The 20,496-nt window shown below is 39.7% G+C and overlaps 1 long non-coding RNA gene across 2 annotated transcripts; it reads left to right on the forward strand.

Moving 5' to 3' along the window:
- The first annotated feature begins 870 nt into the window (after nt 1–870).
- On the forward strand, nt 871–10,298 carry LOC143124020 (uncharacterized). 2 transcript variants are annotated; one of them, XR_012986975.1, is made up of 3 exons: nt 871–1,297; nt 8,634–8,897; nt 8,991–10,298. It is a non-coding gene; the product is annotated as an uncharacterized LOC143124020 (long non-coding RNA). The 2 variants fall into 2 exon arrangements; XR_012986976.1 differs by lacking the exon at nt 871–1,297 and adding an exon at nt 5,693–7,789.
- The last annotated feature ends 10,198 nt before the right edge of the window (nt 10,299–20,496 follow it).

Genomic DNA, 20,496 nt, shown 5'->3' on the forward strand with positions numbered 1-20,496 from the left:
AATTTCGATTGTGACATCACAGCTCTAATTGCTTAAGCTTGCACCTGGAAGAGTTCTAAGCCACCTGGCAGAGCTATAATGGGCTGGGCTGGGCTGTCTGTGTATATGAAGGTGTGTCCATGTAACTTTTGACCCGTATGTCCGATTTTCATAAATGAGGTACCGTTGGAATCCTTGGATAAGGCCGAGTTCCATGCCCCTGATCAAACCCACTCTTGCAGTTCCTCGGAACCGCAATTCTAGTTTATTTATTATTCCTGTTCACCCACTTTTTGGCCGAACTACTGCTCCTAGACCGTTTGAGCTATCGACGCGGTTCGAACTCCAAAAATTCAGGCCCGAACCGGTGTAACTTGCTTGTTGATTTCGTGTCGCTGGCACTTGTCGTTTTCGCGGTATTCCCGTTTTTCGGCGTTTTTGGGCCCCATTGAAATGAATGGCGGAATGTTCAAGGATTCTAATTCGATTGTGACATCACAGCTCTAATTGCTTAAGCTTGCACCTGGAAGAGTTCTAAGCCACCTGGCAGAGCTCTAATGGGCTGGGCTGGGCTGTCTGTGTATATGAAGGTGTGTGCATGTAACTTTTGACCCGTATGTCCGATTTTCATGAATGAGGTACCATTGGAATCCTTGAATGAAGCCCAGTTCAATGCCTTGCCAGCACTAAGTGTAAAGGTAATGTAAAAAAAGATGAGACAGCGCGAAGCGCTGTCTCATCTTTTTTTTAAAGCCAAACCATGTTGATACAGGTCATTAAAAAAAATATATATATATTTTCCAAATCCATTCAGCCCAGTCCTATACCCAGCTAGCTCCATTTGAACTTAGTCATGTGTACAGTTGTATAGATTGTTACTTTGAGAAACACACTTTCATACAGATATCATGCATATCCACGCAGCATTACTAATCAAGTTACTCATCGTTGCCCAGCAAGAAGTCCACAATCAATTCAATTGTCTTGCCACGATCTGTGGAGCTTACAGACAACGTTATATTACTATAGGTTCTGTATGCTATTTAAAGCCGACCTAACGCTGAGTCCCTTCTAGACGGTGTGTTGCAATGCATTCTGGGTGCTGTGCTGTGATTCGACGGCTCGTCACCTGACCCACCAAACAACAACTCTCTGGGATGTGGCAAATATCGCGTAAAAACCTTGTTTCCGGAACAACAGGGAAAAGGCAACAGGATAGCAGCACGAAAGATACACAGGATACACACTGAATTTTGATGGACGTCCTTATCAGTCTATGGTCTAACTTATAAACGTGTCGGGTCAACGTCAACGATAAGTAAGTTAGGCTAACGTAAACGTTAGCTATTTGCTGTTGTCATATGCTAGTGCTATATGCTTTAGGCTACGTGATGGCCATTTATCACACTAATTTTAGGTACTACTTTTACGAGGTCTGTAGTTCTGTCAAAATGTATCTTATCGTTGAACAGACTACAAGGTTATCTTCCTTAGACTTCGTAGATGTAGTTACTACAATTTGGAAGCGAATTTCAAAGTGTAAATATGGTTTTAGTGTGTAAACAGACCAACCGCGATTTTGCAATGAAGTTAATGGAGCCTTTTATGTAGGGCTTCTAGGCTACTTTCACGAAGTCTGTAGTTCTGTCAAAATGTATCTTATCTATGAACAGACTACATGATTATCTTCCTTAGACTTCGTAGATGTAGTTACTACAATTTGGAAGCGAAATTCGAAGTGCAAATATGGTTTAAATGTGTAAACAAGACGCCTGATGTTTAATATATGTTAATGAATGGGCACAGTATTATTGTGTACAGTAATGGGCTATCAGTAGTATGTAAACAGTTCATGTGTTATGTGATTTACATAAACTAACAACAGAAATGTTAAAAGCTGGTATTGTGTTTCCTGAATTCTTACATTCAGGCATTCAAATGAAATGTAATTAAATAGCATATCAATCATGCAACAATGCAAAAACAATGAAACTAGTGTAGGCCTAATTATATTTAGATAGATAGATAGATAGATACTTTATTGATCCCCAGGGGAAATTCAAGGTCTCAGCAGCATACATACAACACAACACATTCTTTAACAGCAGAAAGAGTAATTAAAGTGTATAATATAAAAACACAACTAAGCAGTAAGGACAGTAGAAGATAAGAATATGCTAAATATACTAAAATACAAATTATACTAACACTTAATACAATATATAAAAATATACTAAAATACAAAATACAAAAATACAAATTATACTAACACTTAATCTAAATCAATTCTAAAAACAGTATCCACATAGTGGTGATTAATAAATCAGAGGCGCTTGCAATGACTGAGGCAGGGACTAAGCCTGTGATTCTCTGTGCATAGTAAGGTAATATTTTACATTAGTAAAGCAGTACTCTGATGTGCATGCTTTCACAAACTTTTGTAAACAATCTTAGCACTTTAAACATTGACTGTTTTGAAGTGCATGTAGGCAATATAGTATAAAAATAATAATTGTGATATCATTACAATTTGATAGGGGTTGGGAGGAGGGGGTGGGTTCATGTAGGTGGGCCCTATGACCCCAAAGTATGCCTTGACTGGGCCTCAGGTCAAAGAAGTTTGAGAAATGCTGATGTAGACAACAAAGCAGCAAGGAGGCGTCGTGTGATCATTTAAACAAGTTTTATGACGAGGTCGATGAGGGTGGGAAAAATCGTACATTTCTGTGCAAACTTTGCCCGCACTTCAGTCACATTGTCTTTTAAGAAAATGCAGTCCTTTTTTCGGTTCCAGCAGCCAACAACCTCAGAACTGACCCTTCAGGCCTCTCAGGAGGCGCTGGCCTTTAACCGCAGCCAGAAGAGAGTCAGCAGAAATTTGATTGCCTTTAAAAAATCTGACTTCTTAAAAAATCTTAAACTGGCTGCATTACGTGATTATTTCTGAGATTCTGATACGTTTTTAACCATGACCTATACACAGTTCTGGTTTGAAAATGTATCTCTTAAAATAATCACTTTATGCAGTCAGCTTAAGATGGCTTACTAGCAACTAACTAATTACCCTAGCAACAACCTAGAAACCACCCCTGTAATGTCAACCTAGCGACCACCATAGCAACCAGCATAGCAACCATGTTATTTATGCGTTTTAGCTTATTGGATGTTGCGTTAATGCAGACAACTTTTGATCCGTGTGCCCGATTTTCATAAATGAGGTACCGTTGGAATCCTTGGATGAGGCCGAGTTCCGTGCCACTGATCAAACCCACTCTTGCAGTTCCTCGGAACCGCAATTCTAGTTAACATTATTGGTTCTCATATGGTGGTCAATTCAATGACGTCAATTCCATATCATTTTGACGCCCTTTTTCCTATGCCTTTTTTCTTGATATCAAATCAACGTTGATTTAACATCAATCATATTGACCCAAGTTTATAGACCAGTGACTACATGTTAGATTGATCCCTTGTTGGACGTCTTTACAACCACAAGCAAGCCATAGCTTGTAATGCTAAAATAGTATGAAATTATAGATGCTGAACATGGTGGTCAAAACCTTGACTAATTCTTGACATCAAATTGACATCACGGTGCCCGCTGGGTGTATTGTATGTGTGGGCTATGTGTGTTAGCCATGATGACCCCGAGTGATTGTTTAATGTCTTACGCAATATAGTGTTTTGTTGTTGGATTCTCGTGTATGTATCACTACATTATATTAACTGAACTCATGTCTCTGGCCTAAAAGTGTGCAAACCTGTGTTGTCTTGTTGATGCTAAGGTTAAGCGTAGCCTAGCTTTTTTGTGTACCCCCTAGGTGGCGTAGTCGACTCTAGAACAAATAACTCCAAACATTCTCGCCATGGTGAAACTAACTCATAGTCTCATAGTCAATGACAAAACAGTTCTAGACAGGTAATTACTTTTACTATTGACTGACAAGGGGTTACCATCGAAAACATAGCCTGAAAAAAGCAACACTTACCCTAATAATGTTAAAATGACTGAATAAAAATCCATAAGATAGTTATCCTGCAGAGGAGTTGCTGCTTACGTCTCGTGACAATGTGTCTTCAGCTGTGCTTTAAATGCACCTTTCGCTATAGACTAGATTTTTCTTGGTCAGTGGTGTAATGATTTTTAGAGGGTGTAAGTTAGCGATTTTTGGATCATGCACCAGACAGATTGCCACACCCCTTGGCGCAAGGTTTTATAAAAGTGGAGCGCATGGCGAAAAATTCCTCACTTTATTGAGTGCAAGATGAGAATAAGCTTTGAATCACGCCTTGCATCTTGCTTTGCGCCACGTTGCACCTCTGGGTACATGATATGTTTTATGGTTAGACATTCAATGACAACTTGTATATAGTTTGAGTAAAAAACAATGGACATGATGGGGCCTGGTGCTGGGTGTGAAATGTATTTTTACTAGTTTAAACCTATCGCAGATGTAATTTTCCCACGCGGAACTCACGTTGTACAAAACCTGCTCTGAAGTCAAAGGTATTTAAAGGACAATTCCGGCGCAAAATGAACCTGGGGTTAATAACAAATGTGTACCGAGTTCGGCCGTTCGCTGGGATTTATTGTCATGCTAGTCGAATGTGACCAGTTTTATTGCAAACCGCTTATTAGCGTTTAACGCTAGCCTTCGGGGCACACGTACAGTAAAAAGAAATCGCTATGTCTATACCACTAACAAGGCTCAAAATAGCACCACACTTACACAGTAGCATAATGAGGGTCTCTACATGTAAACCGAAGCATTGAGAACTTTGTAAGTGTACAGGCAGTTTATTAAAAACAAACACATTACCAGGGCTGCCAACTTTTCAAAAAACCTTGGAGTGAGATTTGGTGGGGCCAACCAAAATTTTGCTGCGGAAATTTTTGTTTGGCTCATTCAGCATTATACTGTACAGTAAAAAAAAGGTACATCAGTTGTTCTCAGGTGTAGGGACCAGGCATGAACGGATTATGAACTTTCGGGCCCCTGGGCCCAGATGTATTAAGGGCTCCCCACTAATTGTCGCATATGTGGAAGGGGGGGTTTGGGGGTACTCCCCCAGAATTTTTTTTATTTGTTTAATGTGATTTCCTGTATTCTGGTGCATTTTGGGGATTGGCAATACTAAATTCAATCAGATTCATAGCCTACATCCTGATGTGTTGATATTGAGGCAATGATTCCATGCAAAGGCTTGGGCTTCAGGGCCCCCTCACACCTTGGGCCCCTGGGCCCAGAAGGCCCGTGCAGTAATCCATCCCTGGGACCAGGGTCCCAGAGTTTAATTAACATTGGTATCAAAGGGATCTACCACTAGGACCATGGGCATCGGAGGCATTCTGAAATTGAGTGGGACATTTCAGTGGGGGGTATGGGGGTCCTCCCCCAGAATTTTTTTTTTGGACTAGATGCAATTTCCTGAATTCTGGTACATTTTAGGTTATTTAGATACTTCTATGTAACAAAATAAAGCCAGCCTACGAAATTAATAAAAAGTAAATCATGCATAATTTAAAAATAACTCAATATATAGGCTACTTGGCTATTCAATAAGGTTTCCATAACAGCACCGCGGACGTTCAATGAACGCATGAAAGCGGATGGTTTGTTTGAAATCCCGACACTCTTTCAACTACATGGAACGTAATAGTGATCATCAAATACCTCCCCAGATTTCAGTGCCCATCAGTCCCAACATTTAACAATATAATCAAACAGTCCAAAAGTAAATTAAATATCAAACTAAACCGAAAATGTCATGCTTTTGAAGGCCTACCATTATGCCGCTCCAAGAAACACATGTCTCAAAATAAATCTTGAATACAATCCTGCCTCTAAAGGCCTGTACCTTGTCTTAAGACCCCGGCCATAATTTGAGGATTTACAGTATCTAAGTACACAAACTGGCTTCAGATATCCAACAGAGTGAATAGAGATTGTGCAGTCTTAGCTGTGGTTAGTGACGTGATGCTGTTAATGGGGAGTTTTACCTAGCCTAGCGTAAACCTATAGGTTATTAAGTGTGCTTGCAAAGCAGCACACTTATTGTTCTTCTTAAGTTTTATTATTAAGTGTGCTTGCTGAAAGCAGCACACTTATTGTTCTTCTTAAGTTTTATTATTCCCGTCTCCCTAATTTTTTGTCAGCTCTAGCGCCTAGGCCCTTTGAGACAGAGACACCGTTCCAACTTTAAAACGTCCGGTCAGTACCGGTGTAAGTTGGTCGCGAAGATGACGTCAGGTGGGCGTGTCGTTCGTCCGCCATATTGGATTGAACAGAAAGCGAAACTAAATTTTCACAGGTCACAAATTTGGTCCGAACGCCACGAAACTTGACGTACATTATCCTTGGACCAAGCCTCACAAAAGTTACTGGAAGGATTTTTGATTTTCGAAATCGTTTGCCCGTCACAGCCAAACAAAATCTGCGGCGAAGCTCTGAAACAGGAAGTCGTCCATATCTCAGGAACACTGTCACATATCGATACCAAATTTTGTATATGAACTGGGGACTCCAGTGTGAGGGTGCATAAGCTAAAAAAAAAAAAAATATTCCAAAAGTTTCCATCATTTGGCAAACCACCCACAGGTATTTGGTAACTCTCACCATTCACCTTTGCACCATTCACTTTCTATCACAATGCCTTCCAAGTATGCTCAATGTCTCTGGGCAGCCACAATGTCTCCGGGCAACCTTGCCCAATCATGAAATCCTTGCTCTGCCCGCGCCGGCGGCGGGGATTCTTTAGCTAAACGGCCCTAAACCGTTTCCCATGCATTTCCAATGGTAGTCCTAAACCACTACGGATGTAATATTATTTTGGCCGCCACTTCCTTTTCGGCGCTGTTTTGCAGGTTTTTTTTTAGGCCATTGCCATCTCCTAAAATCACTACGGATTGGCGGCCATCTTTGATTCATTTGTTGTGGTCGGCGTTACCCATAGATATATACACTAGATGTCGCCTTCTGCTTCTCAGCATGCGTCAACACCGCCGCCATCATGGTACAGGGATCTGAAGCGCTAAACTAGTTCTCCTGTATTGTCAGCGTTACCTATTTAGCGACGTTTGGCCATCCCCAGCGATAGAAAACCTTTTTAGCGATTAGCGACAAATTTGGGAACTTCTCACAATGATGGCAGATCGGCTTCTTTGTTGTTGAAACGTAAGAAAATCACCTTTCTCATGGCTTTGTCATTTATGAATTCAGCTACATCTCGTTTGCCCATGGCACTGACCCATGCATATAAAAGTAACGACTGGCGTAGCCTATGTAGTAGCAGAGGTAAATGTTCTACAGATATACAGCAACTTCTGGTGAGATTACAACTTACATGAGTAAACGAGACGAGGGGTATGTGGCCTCAACCAGAGCCTGTCTACGAAGAGCCTGTTTACTTTCATTGTATCGAACCTGGTTGCAGTTTACTCATTGTTCCTCTAGGGGCCGCCGCTAGCTAGTGCAGAATGAATGGGAGTCTATGGGGCTAGACGGGTAAAATGTATCTTTATTATCGTCTTAAGCTTAGTTTTCTCTAGACTCAACCATAAAAACATGCCTGTCAGTTGGAACGACCCAAAAAACAAGATAATTGCTTGAGATTTTGACGATTTATGGTGATTTTATTTTCGCTAGATCTTTGCCCAGATTGACGCTAATGCATTATAGAGGAGTGGATCACTGAAGCAAGATGGCGTCTCGATTGACGCATTCGTTCCAATGAACAGCAGTAGTCAAGGCGACATCTAGTGTATATATCTATGGGCGTTACCGATGACAGATATCGGACTGACTCTCAGGTAAGTTTGGACTAATTATGTGCTATCCAATGAATGAAACTCGATATATTTTTGGATCATTTGTCTGATATTCATGATTTTACGTGATAATATCTTGTTAGCGCCGTACTGACACTAATTTTCTGCCACCAATTGGCTAGGCTAGCACCGCTTGTTTACATTAAAAATAGCTAGGTTCGATCTCTCTGAAATGCGTTTAAAATGCGATCAGACAATTGATTTTACATGTTGAGACCTTGGAGAATGTACTACTACTGTGTGGACTCGAAATGTAAAGGTTAAATATGTTTTAGATGCGTTAGAATATCAACCGCGATTACAATGCTAAATGCATTGAAAATTAATGAGCTACCAATCGCCACTGTAATGACCTGACGATCACTGGAAATACTTTTAAAACGTGACACCCTAGCTCACTTCTTAAGAGCATAGAGATGGTGTTACAACAGTTTGGAGTTGGAATTTGAGGTGTAGATATGCTTTAGAAGTGTAAACATGTCAACCGGGAATTCCATGCTAAAAACAGAGTGATGAATGAACTATTTTTGTTTACTACTTTTACGAGGGCTGAGGGTCTCTGTAAATGTATTTAAGCCCTCATCAGATCATCTGGCTAGCATGTTTAGACCCTCTAGATGTTTTTACTACAGTGTGGAGTCCAAATTCGAGGTCTAAGTATGCTTTAGATATGTAAACAGAACACCTGGTTTTTTAATGTGTGTTAATGAGTACACCACTATCAAACTAATAGTGATGGGCTATTATTACAACTCCAGGGATCTGTGTGTGTCTTCAAAATGGATTCTGTATGGTGTGATTTAAATTGTTTGTCTTTTCCTCGTAGAAAGTTGCATCTGTGCCCCCCTTTAGGTTTGAGCCCTCGTCCTCCCAACTGACCCTGTGGCCCTCCGCTGCAGCAGAACTGGCCCTTGAGTACCGCCAGAAGGGGAGCATGACCTAGAAGATCAAGAGGGTGGACAGGGTGTACATGGAGGCAAGGGACACAGTGGCACTGAAAGGAGGTGACCCCAGAGCGTGATGTGCGCAGGATGATGGGTCGGACGCCGATACAGCTGTGTGAGCTAAATCAAAGGATACTCTCTCAATGGTAGGTCAAATGTTTTAGCACAACGCTGTGGTCATATTCAGTTACCCGCTTTAAGGACTGTACATAAATGGTGACATTTAATTATTTGTACAGGTCCGTGAGAACACAGAGGGAGACAGAGAGGACTGTGGTGGCACCTTGACCAGGCAATGCAGACGGGCTCAGCAGGGTCGACCCAGAACCCAGCAGCATCGGCAGTGTATCGTCCAGCAGCAGTGGACCCACAGCCCAGCAGCAGTGGTGGTGTAGGGTCTGACAGCAGCGGCCGGTTCTGCAGTGGCGGGTTCAGCAGTGGCGGTGTATCGTCTGACAGCAGCCGACCCAGGGCCCAGCAGCATCGACAGTGTATCGTCCAGCAGTAGCTGACCCAGGGACCAGCAGCAATGGCGCTGTATCGTCCAGCAGAAGCAGACCCAGCAGCAGTGTCAATGTATCGCCCAGCAACAGCGCACCCAGGGATAGCACACACACGCGCTGCCACGGCTACACAATGCGCACACAAACACATCAGCACTCTACTCTCCCTCTCTCACACACACACCTTTTGATTTTGTTTGGTTGTTTTTTGTCATCTTTTACTTATGATACTAGCTACCCAGCTTACTCCTCGAACACACTACGGCATACACAAACACACACACACACACACACACATCCACTCTCATACCACACCACTACTGCTCTGTACACACTTTGACACGCCTTGAACTCTCACTCTCACACACACCTTTTAATTGTTTTGTTTTACAGTCTTTTGCTTGTGTTACTATGCCATAGAAACCCTGTATTTCACATTCTCACTGCATCCTCCACACTACACACTTACTGTACATGCACCAGACTTCCTCACACATTCTGATGGTCATAGGTATTCATCACTCACACCTAACCCTCAAACACACACACTTCATCATCCATCAACTCAGACATTCATTCAGCTCTCCCTACACACTGCAACAACAAAGCCACACACAGTCAGACACACCTTGAAACATACACACACTTTATCCATCAGATCTCCCTAAATCCACTGAATCATCCACACATTACACTAGACACACACACTCACACACACGCATGCCCTTGCACCTTTTTCTAACACCTTATATTGACTTTAAAACACTTTTATTTAGAATGTTATGTACACATTTTCAGTGATAACAGGATTTTTCTTGCAATACAATGTTTGAATGGCCTACTGTTATGATCCACATTAATCATTCAAGCACTTATGTGAAATTGTAAGGTTAAACTAATAAAGTTGTCCTCCGTAGAGGGGGGGTGGTGGTGGGCCAAAATAGTTTCATAGCAGTATTGCTTTATTCTCACTTGAATTGTTTGTACTTGTTACCATCTGTGGAGTGCTACCAGCACCCCATAACTAATGTACATGATTATTCATAAATAAAGTTTATTTCATGAAAATTCTGCCTGTGACTTTTACATTGAAATGATCTCACCATCAGTACCTATCAACAAGATAAAATATACTATTAAACACTGTCTCAATCATGGAGAAAGGAAGGATGACATTATAATATACATTATATGACTATACATTATAAGACTTTATTTTACATTATAAGACTTTATTTTATAATATAATACAAAGTTCATGTTAAGGGAAATAAAAAACACAGGACATTAAAATATTGGAGGTAAGCTCTTCCAGTATGGAGAGGGGACCAATTTGTTTACCCTGCATCTGTAAGACAAATGGAGAGAAAGGGAGGGGTAGAGAGAAGACAGTCTCAATACAAACACTCAGCAATCAGGTCTTTTAGAATTGTTCACATTTCAAAAGGTATTTCAAGAGTTTTTACAACATTTACACTCATTTCTACATTTCTACATACTCGTTTCTACATATTCGTCATATATTTTGAATGCCTCTGTCGGGATTCGAACTCGCGATTTCGGTGGAAAATTGACACGATAATGATATGCGCACGTCAGATTAAGGCTTCGATTTGATTGGCTGTTTCTCCGTTACACCTATACACGGCTGGCCATCTGTGCATGTCAAAGTACACCCAGTACACAACTGGGTGTACTTTGGAGTGGGTAAGACTGTCTTTAGTGGCAGGCTAGCACATACCGTTGACTTGTGCTAGCCTAGCACCTGCGAACTCTGCAATTAGAAGGACTGGATGAAACGTGTTGAAAACAGTCTCCACTGATAAATATCACACTTGCTTACTTGGAAATGAGGTCTTATGTCCAAAATCCTGAACCACCCCTTTAACATGCTGCTGGGTTGTGCTAAAAATGTCCAATAGGATGCTATTTCTAGCAATGCATATTAATATGAAAACTGCTATCTGAGTAGGCTATAGTTAACCTGACTCTCGCCAGATGGATTTCATTCCGCTTAGCTCCGCCTAGCTTCACTCACATCCATCTGGGACCTCTTCCATTGAAAGTGATTTCTGCACCCGATTTTATGGTACAGCCAATCAGGACGCAGGGCGGGAGTTTCATAGATGTGACATAGCGTAGAAGCGACTGTGAGACTGTTCTCAGCGTCACGGGTTGGCTTCGATGTGAGTGGTTGAAGTAGCACGTCAATAGATGACGGACAAGTGGCTTATTCAATCATATGCAAGCATTTTTTGATTAGGCCCAGCCTTCTGAAGCAACACTGGACTGGACCCAGATGGATGAGTGGAGCTATGCGGAACGAAATTCATCTGGCGAGAGTCAGGTTAGGCTATAGTTGCATTATCATAGAAGATTATAGAAGCCTAAATTCATTGTCAGCTTTTAAGAGTAAGCTGTCAACAGACACACAAAATTAGTAATGTAACAATGCAAATGAAATGTAACAAAATAAAATACAAAATACTGATGTGATGTAATAGAAAATGTATTTAATTAAAATTTAAGTAATTAGTAATCCTCCATTATTTCCGCATATCAGGACACCTCGGTGGATTTTATCACTTACATATATCATGTCAAATCCATTAAGTGGTTTTAATACGGTCCTGTAGTGAGAATGAACATCAGCTATTAGGTACTCAAGGTCATGGGGTCAAAGGTCATGGTCATATGGGGTATGACCCCATAATAATAATAATAATGTTCTCCTTCAGTATATTATTTGTATTGTCTTGTAGCACTTGACACACCTGACAATTCAAGCTCCTGAAGTTAGTTACTTTATCATTTTTTTCAACTTCCAGACATGTTCTAAGGGGATGATAAAACGGACAAGACAGATCTAATGCTTTTAAGTTGTCTACAGGGGTGACATAGAATTGGCACAAACTAAAAAATTGGGTTTACACCCCATGTTGTCCTTGCAGAAGGGTGATAAAGTTGACCATTTTGGCTCCCTCAATTGACTTTTATTTTTTATTTTTTCCAACTTCAGACATGTTCAGAGGGGATTGTAAAAGAGAAATGTTGGATCTAACACTTTTAAGTTGGTCAAAATGTGTCATACTACTGCAAGAAAAAGGAAAAATGGGTTTAAATTCAAAATGGTAATGAAATTGGCATTTTTATGGACAAATCACTATTTAGGTCAACTTTACAACTGAATATAGGGAATTGCCCAAGGGATATCAGCAGGCACTCTCCCTATTCTTATTGAGTAACCCCTAGGCAACAAGAAAAAAACTTTAACCGATAACACCAGGTTCACCAAGATTTTGGCCTTTGGCTACCGGACTATGATAAGCATAGTCTATTGTCATGGTTATATGTGGTATATTTAACTGAGTGATGAAATTGTGGCTTATTTGAGATTTTTGTATTTAGATTTTTGTATTCGAGATTTTTTGAAATACTCTAAATACAATCCCTCAGTATTTTGTTACAAGCTACATTTGATTTGTTCCAATCCTGCAAAATACAAATTACAAAATACGTGTTTCAAATACATGTAATTAAATTACTGCCCATGTCTGGCAGCGGGCAAATACACACATGTCGACACACGCGTTCGACATATTGTAGCACTGCGCAGATCTGGCTGAATCTTACAATACAAATATGCCTTACGTTCAGCTAGATTTGCACAACGCTGGAAGAAGTTGAACGTCCCCACTGATTTGACACTACTGGAACAGAAGTAAGGCCCTGGGCTCTATTTTGACAATCAAAAACACGGCGCAAAGCTTATTCCTATCTTACACTCAAAGTTTTCGCCATGTGCTTCACTTTTATTAAGCCTTGCACTCAGGGGTGTGGCAGAAGGTGTGGTCTGGCGCATGATCCAAAAATCGGTATCTTACACCCTCTAAAAATCATTACGCCATTGACCAAGAAAAACCTGGTCTATAACGAAAAGCGCATCAAAAGCACAGCTGAGGACACACTGTCATGAGATGTAAGCAGCCCTTAGCAAGCAGTCCCAAACAACTTCTCTGCGGGATAAATACTGTAGCCTTAGGATTTTTGTTCAATCATTCAAACATTATTGGGCTAAGTGTTGCTTTTTCAGGCTATGTTTTCAATGGTAACCCCTTGTCAGTCAATAGTGAAAGTAATTAAAACAACACCAAAGATTCTTTTGCAAAAACCCTCCTTTTTATAGCCTCTGTACACCTTCAAAGTTTGCAATACTTCGGTTTATCTATAGTTACATTTTTAACTAGCATGGACCCCTTCAATTTAAAATATGAATTCTACCTAGTTCATCTTATGCATACCATTTAATTTAATTTATATGTTTATTTAATTAACATGTTTTTATTCCTAACTTTGTAAAAATACTAATACAATAATAATATAAAGCAGTGCTGCCCATTGTTTCGTTTTTTTATGGCTCACCTTTTACATTTTCACCTGGTTTACCCTATACTTTATTGTCTCATTTCAATTCATGAACTAGTAAACTCACTTTTTTTACTTCCTTTAATCATCCCCAATTCCAAGACAGAGAATGTCCTCTTTACCACAATTATGAGTGTGAATCTTACATGTTATGCTAAATTAGTTTCAGACTGCTTGATCTCGCAGTCCTGCGAGATGTATCATTTAAAAACTACAGGTATTCCCGTTAAGGGCATATGCACATCAAAGCAACAAAGCCAACACCTTTAAAATGATTGGCTTAAAACCAAGATTACATTCTTTCATAAAGCATAGCCAAAAGTCCTATACTCATACCACTGCACTTCAAAACGGTGGGAGTGGTTTTTATTAACTTGGTGAAATAAGGCTGTAGGACTCTCTGCCTCATTTCAGTGATGTGTGAAGAGGGCTAGTTTTGAAGACCTCAGAGCCTCTACAAGAAAATATGGTAGCTGTGCTATTATCTTGATTTGTCACAGTAAGACGCCTCTGAGATGGCTTATCAATGCAACTTACCTCTCAAGTGACCAGCCTGTCATTGAGATTCTCCACCTTTCTGTAGTCCCCTTAAGCTGCAGCATTCACATTTATATCTTCCATGTTAGACTTAGACAAAGTACAAGAGTGTGAGAGTGAATAGGAAGGAAATGTAAAATGCTGAGTGCCTCTTCAAATACATCTCTATAGATTTGGCCTTACCCTTATAAAAAACTTTGATGAATCTTTGAGTTTATTTGGAAGCAATCTGGCCATTTATTCAGGATCCAATCATTCATGGTCGGAGGTGTTTTCATTATAATGTTAATCTTATTCAAAGTCAATGGCAGCCCATAGAACTTTATGGTAAAGTTTGACAATTAAAGATTAAAAGAAATAATAAAAATCATCTAATTTAGACTACCCTCATAAAAAAAGGTCAACAGATTGACTAATGTTTGCAGTATTTGTGATATTGTATGTATTTGAACAGTTAATGTAAAGGCAGTCAGCGATCAAATTTTTTTTTGTCACATTCAGTGAACATCTCCTCACAATCTGCTAGCTTCCCATCCCATTAGTAAACTGTAAAAAAATGTCTCTGTAGGCAGCTCAGGCTCTGTGTGGCGTGTCTCTGGCAATACTGAGGACAGGGGTGAGCTAGCCTACCTCTCTAGTGTGTTGTGTTTGGTCCATGGTTAAAATTAGAACTGTCAGTGTTAATGCATTAATTGCAATGTGATTAAAGGTACACTATGCAATATTTTCACTTTAATATAAGGGTAGTTTCACAGTCAGGGTGTGCGCTTGACATTTTTCACACACAGGCCTGTGTATCCCAACATATGCCATAATATATTATTATTATTATTATATCTTATTATTAATGGCTATACATAGGAGCACCTTGACAACTGGAAAAAATAATGTAAAAATACAATTTCTTGGCACAAAATGCACCTTTCAGTCCAAATATTGGTGTTTCATTTTAAATCTAAACCACTTCCACAACTCATATTAGCAAAAGTATACTATGGACAGAATATTTGACCACATCAGGCCATTTTGTAACATCTTACAAATGCAATGTGAAAAAAGTTTAGTGAACATATAGGGCTCTATCTTGGCGTCAGAGGCGTAAAGTTTATAGACATTAATGGCGTGGTCAGTCTATATTCACTCATTTATTTCACGATTATGTGATCAAACGTTAGGCGCTTGACGTTTCTTAATCAGTCATGGTTATGTTTTGGGCGTGACATCCTTTAAACCAATGATAATGACATCTGCCATTCCCTTTAACAGCAAGCAGCGCCACTTAAAACAGCGCAACAGTATTTTTTATAGTCAGTGGCACATTTGAAGGAATCTGCTTACACGCGAGTCCGTATGGAACAGGTATTCCACTAACCTAGCACCTAGCAGAATATAGGCTACACGCATCTGCACTCATCTATTATTTGAACTCATAGGCAAAGTGAAACTAACTGTCATTTGCCATAGTCAACGACAAAAAACCTAAGGACATTTATCCTGCAGAGGAGTTGCTGCTTACATCTCGTGGTTTTCAATCTCATTGTTTTCAATACAACTCCACACACCAGCATCATACTTTGCCGTTGCCGGTCACCCAGTCATCCAGTCATCCAGTGTTTGACAGTTAAAAACTTTGTCACTGATGTGCGTGGCAAGTGACAATGCACTCATGTCGGTGACGGTGACGGTGTCTCTGTGTTTAGTTGACATGGAATAAAATATCACCAAAGCACTTTAAGTTTAATCTATAATCTATGAGCTACACATTGTTCAGCCTACACTACACATATAGAGATATGGACTATAGGCTATTCCTGTTTGTTATGCACTTCATTGAAACATGCTGTAGGTCTAGACTATAAAAAATATTTTGCACATGCACTTGTGCATATTTCTCAATATGTAAAGTGCCTTATTTTCAGCTGAACTCAAAGATAATGAATGCAGGTATGGAGTATTTTTTGTTTGTTATGTCCTTTATACTATGTCCTACATTTTGTGCATGCACTTCTGCTGCAGCATTTATTTCAGTTTATATCAGCTATATTTCTGAAGAATGCATTGTGTTCTGCATATCTTTGGAAATTTGATTTGAAATAATCAATTACGTAAACGTTAAGCTCATAAAGTCACTTTCTTTGCTTTTTATTTGATTCCCAGTAAAATGTTGATACAGTGTTACGACGGAGTATTAGGGCCACACATGAAGAAAAAAATATTTTTTGCCATGATGAGATTAAACTCGACATGTCGACTTTAAAGTCGCCATGTTGACATTAAACTCGACATTTCGAGAATAAAGTTGAAATATCATGTCGACTTTAATCTCGACGTGTCGACATTAAACTTAACATTTTGAGAATAAAGTTAGTTTGGAGAGAGAACGACCGCTCGGGACGATTGAAAGGGAGGACGAATGAAACATTGCAGTTTTCTTCGAGTGCAACAATGATTAGACATAGGCCTACACCATGTGGACAAAACATAGAACTAACCTCCGTTGCTCAGCCAAATACTACTATCCTGTTATCACGGAGTTAAAACTCCGTCGTATAAATGCGATGGTCAAAAGTAAACGTCATTAGCGGTTTATTTATTTATTGTAGGCCTATTATTAAAGAGTGTTAACGGTTCAACTTCATGCTTATGCACTAGGTATACTAACTGCTCTCCCCAATCCCAGACTTTCACATTGCATGTTTGTTTGTAATGGATGCAAAACAGCCTGAATGTCTATGGAGGGACGAATGAAGCTGTCCTCCCAACTATAGGCAACTAAGGCAATTTCTAAGTAAATGCACACATATTCCCTCACGGGATCAAAAGAGTATAGGCCTATACATATCTGTGTTTATAGCCTCCTATATGTATCGCAGGTGAGACATGGAAAAGCAGTTTTAGAAAAATGAGTTTTGCCATGTTAACCTATGGAGAGTGACGGCCTGTGGGTCATGAAGGGCAGTTATTTGGATGTGCGGTGGCCTTACCCACGTAAAACAGAGTGAAATAACATTTTGTAGCCTACTATAGAAACATTATATCATTGGAAACATGTATTATTATGACCGCCGCGCAGCGAAGCGGCGGTCATAGGTTTAGTCAGATTTTTTTTTTTTTTTTCTTTTTCGCATTTCCAAATTTCCGTCAAGGATTCCCGGGACACTGAAAGACCGGGGTAGACGAAACTTGGTGGGCATGTAACCCCAAATGGATAGCATGGAACCATCGTTTTTCGTTTTGATCTGTAGCCCCCCCGCTGGACTGCACCCCCCGAAAGGAGGGTAGGGCAGACACAGTTTTCTGTGAATATCTCGAGAACCGTAAGGTTTAGGAGGACCATTTTTTTTTGTATGTTGATCTCAAGGGGCCATGTAAACCCATTCCATAACCACTCATTTCATGTATAGCGCCACCTAGTTAAAAATTAAAAAGCAAAAAATTCGGTGTTTTCATCACAATATCTCTGGCTGACATGGTCAAAACTGCACGAAATTGAAAGTGTAGGATCATTATGACACCTTCCGAATGCATGCCAAGTTTTGTGAACTTTCGTTCATGGGGGACCTTACAATAAAATTATTTATGTGTACACTTAGTGACCGTACACCAACAAGGATTCCCGGGACACTGAAAGACCGGGGTACACGAAACTTGGTGGGCATGTAACCCCACATGGATAGCATGAAACCATCGTTTTTCGTTTTGATCTGTAGCCCCCCCGCTGGACTGGACCCCCCGAAAGGAGGGTAGGGCAGACACAGTTTTCTGTGAATATCTTGAGAACCGTAGGGCCTAGGATGACCAATTTTTTCTGTATGTTTGCCTCCAGAGGTCATGTTAACCCATTCCATGTGCACACATGTGCATAAGCAGATATACACGCACACACATACATTCACAGTAATCATACGTATGACACATTCAAGAATTTCTCAGAATTATGAACAGGCAAGATGGGAGTGGGGTTGTATAAAATGAATTTTACATGTGAAATCTATGAACTAATCATGTTTTGGTACTTGTTGTGTAGCAGATACCAGTGAGAATTGAGTGTGGATAATGCAATTTAGTGAGACAGTTAGAATCATATAGGCCTTTCAGCGTGATTTATTTTTGTGGAAAAAATGTGCTGGACTGGGCGGCGGTCATATTTTGTACCGCTCTGCGGTACATCTAGTTCTAGCTATATAATAGTGCATAGGCTATAACCGCGTGATACAGCGCTTCACAATGACGGCAATGCAGAAGATGCAATCTATCTGAATATCTGCAATCTATCTGAAATAACACCTATTTGAAGTAGGCCTATTGTTCATGTCACATAGTGTAGGCTACATAGCTTAAACCAGTGGTCCCCAAACTTTTTCTTCCGAGGGCCAGCTTACTATGCCTGGCTGTAAGAGAGGGCCAGAGACTCGGAGTATATCAGTAACCATAAATAGCTTAGTGCTGTGAACAACAGCAGTCTACCTTAGTTGAATATTCCATTACATTTAATCTATAGGCTATTGCAATTTAATACCATTGTTAGCTGTGTTTATATTGCCATCATGCCATATCAGTGTAAAATGTAACTCAAATTAAATAATACTAATAAAAAGACTTTTGCATTCCCAAAAGTATTAGCAGGTAGTCCCAAAAGTATATTTCATTAAAATTGTGTGAACTCTGAACTCTGAACATTTAAAGTTCTCAAACTATGAGAATTTTATGAAGTGCTGAAGTGGTCTGAAATGACCACCATTCTAACTTTCAATCACCTGAACTTGTGAACATTGTATGAACATTTGAACAAATAAAAAAAATTATCCCAGAAAGTCTCAGAAATATGACTTATATGACAATATAAGTTAGTTAGTTATTAACAATTCATTGATAAACTTTTAGAATACTTTGAGCACTGATGCAGTCAGCATAGGCCTCTTACATTGTTTGCAGATAGGCCTACATTTCATTCCGTTTTTGATGGCAAACGCGAAACTGCGCCAAAACAACCACCAGTGGACAAAAATAGTATTACATGTGTACTGTTAAGACTCGCCATAGAGAATGAATGGGGGAAATTGCAGAGGTTATAGTTTGACGATGTCGTACTCCCGTGCGGGACAGATGCTATATACCACGGACATGTTTTGGGGGGCCACCCAAAATGAGGTGACGGGCCGTATCCGGCCCGCGGGCCGTAGTTTGGGGACCACTGGCTTAAACTGTAGGCTATTTTTAAACTGTATTTCGAGTTTAATGTCGGCATGTCAACTTTAAAGTCGACACGTCGAGATTAAAGTAGATATGATATTTCAACTTTATTCTCGAAATGTTGAGTTTAATGTTGACATGGTGACTTTAAAGTCGACACGTCGAGATTAAAGTCCACATGACATTTCAACTTTATTCTCGAAATGTTGAGTTTAATGTCGACATGTTGACTTTAAAGTCAACATGTCGAGTTTAATCTCGCCATGGCAAAAATATATTTTTTTCTTCATGTGTGGCCCTAATACTCCGTCGTAGTGTTGATATGGAGTTATGGAAAGTGATTTCCGTGAAATTTTGTGATTAATCATGAAAAATTATCGTTTGACAATGAGCCCTAGATAAAATATAATGTATGTTGTTTTGGACAAAAGTACATTAAACATAACGTCATGCACAATCGCTTACCCAACCTTTAAGCTAATTTTATATTTAATTTTATATTTATATGACTCCTTGGATCTGGCCAAATACGACTATGAATACACAAGAAACTGCATAGGCCTTAGCACAACAAAAAATCAGACGTGTGCATGAAAGATTCTATGGACATTTTCTTTTTCAATCACAATCAAGAAGGATGCACATTCAACCCTCTCTCCTCCTTCGGTTATACCTAGTTTAGAAGGCCAATGAGTTAACCCACATAAATTAAACAGTTATGTCATCAAATATATGATACATGAATCATTTAATCCAAGTCACTATGACAGTTTATCAACTAGTGAATAGAATTTTATAATGGACTGCTTTAGTAAACATTCATGCTGAAACTGATTTTAAATTCATGGGACCTGGCAAAATCCTCTCATTTTACTCAGTACTTTTGTTACAATTGTTTTAAAAACTTCGGCCCTCTAAGCTAAAATTTATTTTCTTTGTGATTCTTGAAATGTTTTTTGAACATCCAAGACGCCACAAGTGAAATCTCATTTCACCAAACCAAGAGTTCTAAACAAAAAAGTTCTTCAACTGTCGCATAACTTTTCTTTAACATTGTTTCTACAACAGTGAGATATTAATAGTTATA

The sequence above is a fragment of the Alosa pseudoharengus genome, unplaced genomic scaffold, assembly GCF_046254945.1.
Source record: "Alosa pseudoharengus isolate Yale_2024_CS ecotype anadromous, Long Island Sound unplaced genomic scaffold, YU_APseudo_1.1 YU_APseudo_1.1_scf_15, whole genome shotgun sequence".
NCBI lineage: Eukaryota > Metazoa > Chordata > Actinopteri > Clupeiformes > Clupeidae > Alosa > Alosa pseudoharengus.